This window comes from Phocoena sinus, chromosome 19 (genome assembly GCF_008692025.1).
Source record: "Phocoena sinus isolate mPhoSin1 chromosome 19, mPhoSin1.pri, whole genome shotgun sequence".
Lineage (NCBI taxonomy): Eukaryota > Metazoa > Chordata > Mammalia > Artiodactyla > Phocoenidae > Phocoena > Phocoena sinus.
This window is the reverse complement of record NC_045781.1, coordinates 15,081,688-15,088,322: the sequence shown is the minus strand read 5'-3', so window position 1 is coordinate 15,088,322 and position 6,635 is coordinate 15,081,688. Positions and strand designations below refer to the sequence as shown.

Below are 6,635 nucleotides of genomic sequence, written 5' to 3'. Positions count from 1 at the left end.
CCACAATTAGAGAAAGCCCAGGTGCAGCAAAGAAGACCCAATGTAGCCAAAAAAAAAAAAAAAAAAGAGAAAGAGATAAAGGGGAGATATATTTTCGTGTTATGGGGTATCAGGTTACCTTACTGGTTAGTACTGTGGATGTGGGTGCTTTCCTTTCCTTCTTGGGCATTACCAGCAACTGGCCTATGAATCATGTCCAAGTTCCCGCACCTATTGCTTTCTTCTGAAGGCAAACAGTTGTAGTCATGTAGACATGCTGTGCAGGTTCAGTCTATTTGCTGCTTTTGGCTTAGTACCCTTCCCCCATCAAATAAACACCAGTTGTTTATTATGTCTTCCTTCCTACTTCTTATTCTGACAAATGTTGAGCTTGGAACACCACTGGTGAGTCACTCTCACCTTTTGTAGCAGTGCTGTTTTGTGTTTTGCCTTGTGGTTTCCTTAGGTAATAACTGTTTTTTTTTTGTTTATGTGTGTATGTAAAATAGTTTCAGTTTACCATATATGTAAAAATCTCTTTGTCCTACTGAGTTGAAGTTCACTTTAATATACACTACACTTCGTAAAATATCTGCAATGTTTCTGAACTTTGTATTCTGTTCCATTCATATTGCCTGTATAATTATTCACCAGTACTACAATGTTTTCATTATTCAGTCTTTAACATAACACAAACAACATCTGGTATGATTATTCTTCCACTGTTGTTCTTTTTCAAACATTTTCATGTTATTCTTCCTTACTTTTCCAAATGAACTTTATTTTTTATTTTATTTCATTTTTGGCTGCATTGGGTCTTCGTCGCTGTGCACAGGCTTTCTCTAGTTGTGGTGAGTGGGAGCTACTCTTCGTTGTGGTACACGGGCTTCTCATTGTGGTGGCTTCACTTGTTGTGGAGCGTGGGCTCTAGGCACATGGGCTTCAGTAATTGCAGTATGTGGGCTCAGTAGTTGTGGCATGTGGGCCCTAGAGGGCGTGGGCTTCAGTAGTTGTGGTGCGTGGGCTCTAGGGTACACGAGTTTCAGTAGTTGTGGCATGTGGGCTCAGTAGTTGTGGCTCATGGGCTCTGAGCACAGGGTCAGTAGTTGTAGCGCATGGGCTTAGTTGCTCCGTGGCATGTGGGATCTTCCCAGACCAGGGCTCGAACCCATGTCCTCTGCATTGGCAGGTGGATTCTTAACCACTACACCACCAGGGAAGTCCCTCCATATGAACTTTAAATTTAAAAAAAATATGGAATGCTTCACGAATTTGTGTGTCATCCTTGTGCAGGGGCCATGCTAATCTTCTCTGTATCATTCCAATTTTATTATATGTGCTGCCGAAGCCAGCACTGAACTTTAAATTTAACCTGTCTAGTTCTTGAGAGAAAAAACATGCTGGCTTTTTTATGCGGGATCACATGAAGTTTGTACTGAATTAAGAGAATTATCGATTTCTTTTTATGCTGTTGAATGTTCTCATCGAAGAATAAGATGTTTCCCAAGGTTAAAATGCATTTGTCATTTAGGAGTGTTTACTGTGTCCTTCATAAATTTTGCTAATTTCACCTTAAGTTTTTTGCTTTAAAAATATATTCCCTAATTCTAATATGAAACTATTATTTTTATATATGAAGACTAGTAGTTTCAGTATATTAATTTTATATCCCACTACCAAACTGAATTCTCTGGTTGTTTGTGGCAGATTTTTACTTGATTTTCTTGAGTTTCCCAGAGATACAATCATATCTGTACATTGTTAGTTTTTTAGCCCTTTTCCCCAAATTTTACATAGCTAATTTCCTTCTGTGTCAGTGAATAGTAGGGTTGATGGTGAGTACCTTTGTTTTTTTCTGAATGTAGCAGGAATGCCTCCAGTGTTTCCTCCTTAAGTCCCTGGCTTTTCAGCTGTAATATATCTATATATCAATTCCTATTTTACGGAACTTTAAAAAACAAGATTGGGTTTTTTTTTTTTTTTTTTTTTAAGATTGGGTTTTGAATTATCACATGCTTTTTGAGCTTCTAAGGAGAGAATTATGTGAATTTCCCCATTAGATCTAATATTACAACCAGTCATATTAACAGATTATCTAGTATTGACCATCCCTTCATTTCAAATAAATCCAACTGGACACACCAATGTCCCCAAAATGTCCATGTCCTAATCCCCAGAACCTATGAATATGTTAACTTACATGCAAAAGAGACTCTGCAGGTACGACTAAATTAAGGACCCTGAGATGGGGAAATTATCCTAGATTATTACTCTAGTGGGCCCAGTGTAATCAAAGGGTTCCTATAAAAGAAAGAGGGAAGCAGGAGAGTCATAGAAGATTTGAAGATGCTATGCTCTGGCTTTGAAGACATTGGAAGGGGCCATGAGCCAGGAAATGAAGTCAGGCACTAAAAGCTAGAAAAGACACGGAAATAGATTCTCCCCTACAGCTTCCAGAAGGAAGACAGCCTTGTCAACACTTTGATCTTAGCACAGTATCCAATTTTGGATATACCTACTATAATATATTACCTATTATAATACCTGAATAATCATTGAGATACTTTGCTGGGAAGTATGCTACTGGTTAGCCTTGACAATGAAGGAATAGATTGGAGGACCTGACAGAAAGCTTCAATGAACAAGAGAGATTAGTAATCACCTTTGGATAGATGTGTAATACTAAAAATGAATTGTAAGTTAAACATCCTATTGCCTTACTGAAATGGGGGACAAAGAAGAGTAGCCACTGGCAGAATGGTCGACTGTGGTGAGATAACTGTATATTTAAGGGTAAAGATGATAGAAAAATGCAGTCACCTTTTCTGTTTGTGCATTTAACTGAGCTTGTTTGGATCAAATTCATTTCCACCCATCAGAAAGGAAAGTGATGAAGGAAAACATATATTTGATCACTGTAGGAAAAGTGTGAGACAAGTATATGGAAGATGTGAGAGATTATAGGCAATGAGTCATATACAGTAACTATTGTGTAATTATGGTAAAGTGTATTTTGATAGGCATCAAAATATCTTTCCCAATGACTTATCTTTGTATTATTTACCTTTATTCTTATTTTTCTTTCTTAAATTCAGTGGTTCCGTTATTCTAAAATTAATTATTTAAAAACTACTGTATCCTAGCTCTTGTTTCTTAATAGTAAATAAAGTAGAATTAGATCTACGCATCATGAGTTTTAGGGCTATAGAAATACCTGGAAATAAATTAAGAAATGAGAAATTAAAGAATATGTAATTGAAAACAGTGAAAGTAGATCAAAACACAAGATATTAGAATAGAGAATAATGAACATGGAATTGGTAGGTTCTGATCATACAGCCTCTCTGAAGAAACGACTTTTAATCTGGGGCCTGAAGAATGAGGAGTCAGGCCCATAAAGAGCTGTGTCAGGGGAATTCATGGGGATGAAACAACATAATGCGAAGTTCCAAAAGATGGGAAATAATGTGTCAGATTTAGTGCCTTCAAGGGATTTTTAAGGTAGGTTAAAAGGGCAGTGGTTGAGATGAGTTCTTATAAGAACGGCCTTGTTTTCCATCTTTAACTGGTCATATAATGTTCTAAGTGCAGTGAGAAACCACTGGAAAAAAATCTGTAAGTAGAGAATGTCAGGGAATTCCCTGGTGGCCTAGTGGTTAGGATTCTGGGCCTTCACTGCCGTGGCCTGTGTTCAATCCCTGGTCAGGGGAACTGAGATCCCATAAGTCACACAGCATGGCCAAGAAAACCAAAACAAATAAACAGAAAACAGAGAATGTCAAACATTGATCTGCCTCTGATACATCTGATGGAGTGGTTAAAAGTATAGATGCCTAAGACCTACCCTTATAGATTCTGATTCACTTGGTCTGGGTTGGTCTCTGAAATTAATACTTGCAACAGGCTCCTGAGGTGATTCTAATTGAACACTTACATTTTAGAATCAATGATTTAATCTATTTTCATTGTTACAGATCTCACTACATATGCTTTCATTATTCTCTAAACTGTTTGCCTTCTTCAAACTGCATAATAACTATCGAAATTCATTGCTAATGTATTTTCAGTTTATCACTTATCTCTGCTGTCCCCCTGTGCCCCCCTCCTGTACCCCAGTACAGGAAAACAACATTTGTTAGTTTTCTTGCTTTATTTTTCCACGTTTGGAGACCAGGTATGATACAAAGACTTTATTTATTTCAAAAACATTTTTGAAATAAATTTATCTAAATGTAAGATAAAGAAGTGAAATGCTTGACCTTGAGGGTTCCATTATCCAAAATAGCTGGCAGAACAAAGTCAAGATTAAGAAACAACAAGAACCTCAAAAAGAATATTTTAGCCAAATGAAAATCATCTATGAAAATATATCTATTCACAGAAAAGATACATCTCTTACCCTATATCACAGAATTCCTAGTAAACATTTATGAATGTAAAGAATGTGGGAAGACTTTTAATTATGGCTCAGATCTAATCAAACATGAGAGAATTCATACTGCTGAGAAGGCTTATGCATGTAAGGGATGTGCGCAGGCCTTTAGAATTCGTGAACAACCAACTTGACATTTGAAAATTCATAATGGAGTGAAACCCTGTAAAGGTCTTGTATGTGGGAAGGCTTTTAGTTTTTTGGCAGAGACCTTGGAGTACACCAAAATATTCACTCAGGGGAGAAACCCTAAGAATGTAAGGAATGTGGGAAGGCATTTAGAATATGTCAACAACTCTAAAAGTTCATAGTGGCGTGAAACCCTATACATGTAAAGAATGTGGGAAAGCTGTTGTTTTGGCAAAAACCTTAAAGTACACAAGAATATCCATTCTGGGGAGAAACCCTATGACTGTCAGCCCTGTGGGAAGACTTTCAGTTCTTCCAGATACTTTAGAGTACACCAGAAAATTCATACTGATGAAAAACCCTATGAATGTAAGGAATGCGAAAAATCCTTTGGATTACGTGCACAACTTGGTCAACGTAAAAAAATTCATACAGATGAGACATCTTATGAATGTAAGGAATGTGGGAAAACCTTTAGACTTCATTCACACCTTATAGGTCATCAGAGTATTCATACTAATGAGAAACCTATGAATGTCAAGAATGTAGGAAGGCCTTTAGGCAGAGGACACATCTGATTCAACATTAAAGAATTCATATTGGTGAGAAACCCTATGAACGCAGGGAATGTGGGAAGGCCTATAGATGGAGTTCAACACTTATTCAACATCAAAAAATGCACACTAAGGAGAAAGTGTGTGAATTTAAGATTTATGGAAGGGCCTTTGAACTTCATTTAATCCTTACAGATCATTAGATAATTCATAATGGTGAGAAACCAAACCCATGAATGTGCACGATGATGTGGGAAGGCCTTTAGATAGAATGAACATCAGTGAATGTACATTAAGTAGAAACCCTGAATGTGAGGAATGTGGGAATGCTTTTAGATTTTGTTCATGCTTTACTGAACACCAGAGAATTAATAATGGCAAAAGACTCTAAAAATGTAAGAAACGTATGAAGGCCCAATATTCATGTCTCTATGAACACCTGAGAATTCATAACCTTATAGTGTTAATTTAAACGTACTTTTTCTTTGACTCAACTCTTTATAGAATATTAACACTAGGGGAAATGTTTAGGAAACCTTTTTTTTGGTCATTCTTACAACTTATTTAGCGTAAAAGATTTCTTGCCAGGTATCTTAATCTAATGAATATATAAAATACTTCCAAACCTGAGGCAGGAGATAGACGGGCCCCAGGCTGAGCAGCTGGAGTCTGTCCCCTGTGGAGTAGATACTCCAAGATAGAGATAATGGCAGAAGTGAAGAGGAGCTGAGTCCTGTCCAAATAAAAGATAAAGAGACCACATATTTCCATTCTGAGGTCAAGAAGACCTTCCTGACTACATGTGCACATTTGGCCTCTGTGGAGGCCAAAAAGGGGGGGGGGGGCGCCACCCCATAGTAAGTGATGTCAACCTATCCATAGACCTCTGGGCTGTAATCCATCTTGGCTAAGAGTTGCATGTGCATCTCAGGGGAGGACCCTGAATTATACCAAATATGGACTCAGAACCTGGCAAAGTAAGATGATTGGCCAGAGGAAACCCGAAAGAGATGCCCCACCTAAGTGATTTAAACTACCATGAAGGCGCAGCTCCCTTTCTGAGGCCTCCTGTGTGTCTATTCACATGTACTTTTTTTTCCCCCCCGAATAAATACTTTACTTGTTTCACTACTTTCTGTCTCTTTGTTGAAATTCATTTCTACAAAGCAGACAAGCCAGGGCCTTGTCACTGGCCACTGGTCCTCATGGTCTAGTGGCTAGGATTCAGTGCTCTCACTGCCACGGCCTGACTTCAATCTCTGGCTGGGGAACTGAGATCCTGCTTCAAGCTGCTGCAGGCTGAGGCCACCTGAGATCAAAACCACTCAATTCCTGTTGGATACCAGCAAACTTATACTAGAGGAGAATCTCTTAATCTATCAGTTGTGGAACTGAAAGAAAGCCTTTGGTCACATCACATACCTATCATCATCTTCAAGATATTCAGCAATATACCAATATATTACTTCTGTGCCTCATTTGTAAAATGGTGAAGACAATACCTGTGTTTTTGGGAGGATTAATACGTGTAAACCCTTATA

General features: G+C 38.0%; 1 non-coding gene across 1 annotated transcript; it reads right to left on the bottom strand.

Annotated features, from left to right (window-relative positions):
• Nucleotides 1-1,227: 1,227 nt before the first annotated feature.
• LOC116744849 lies at nt 1,228-1,334 on the bottom strand. The gene has a single exon (XR_004347177.1). It is a non-coding gene; the product is annotated as a U6 spliceosomal RNA (small nuclear RNA).
• Between the last annotated feature and the right edge of the window lie 5,301 nt (nt 1,335-6,635).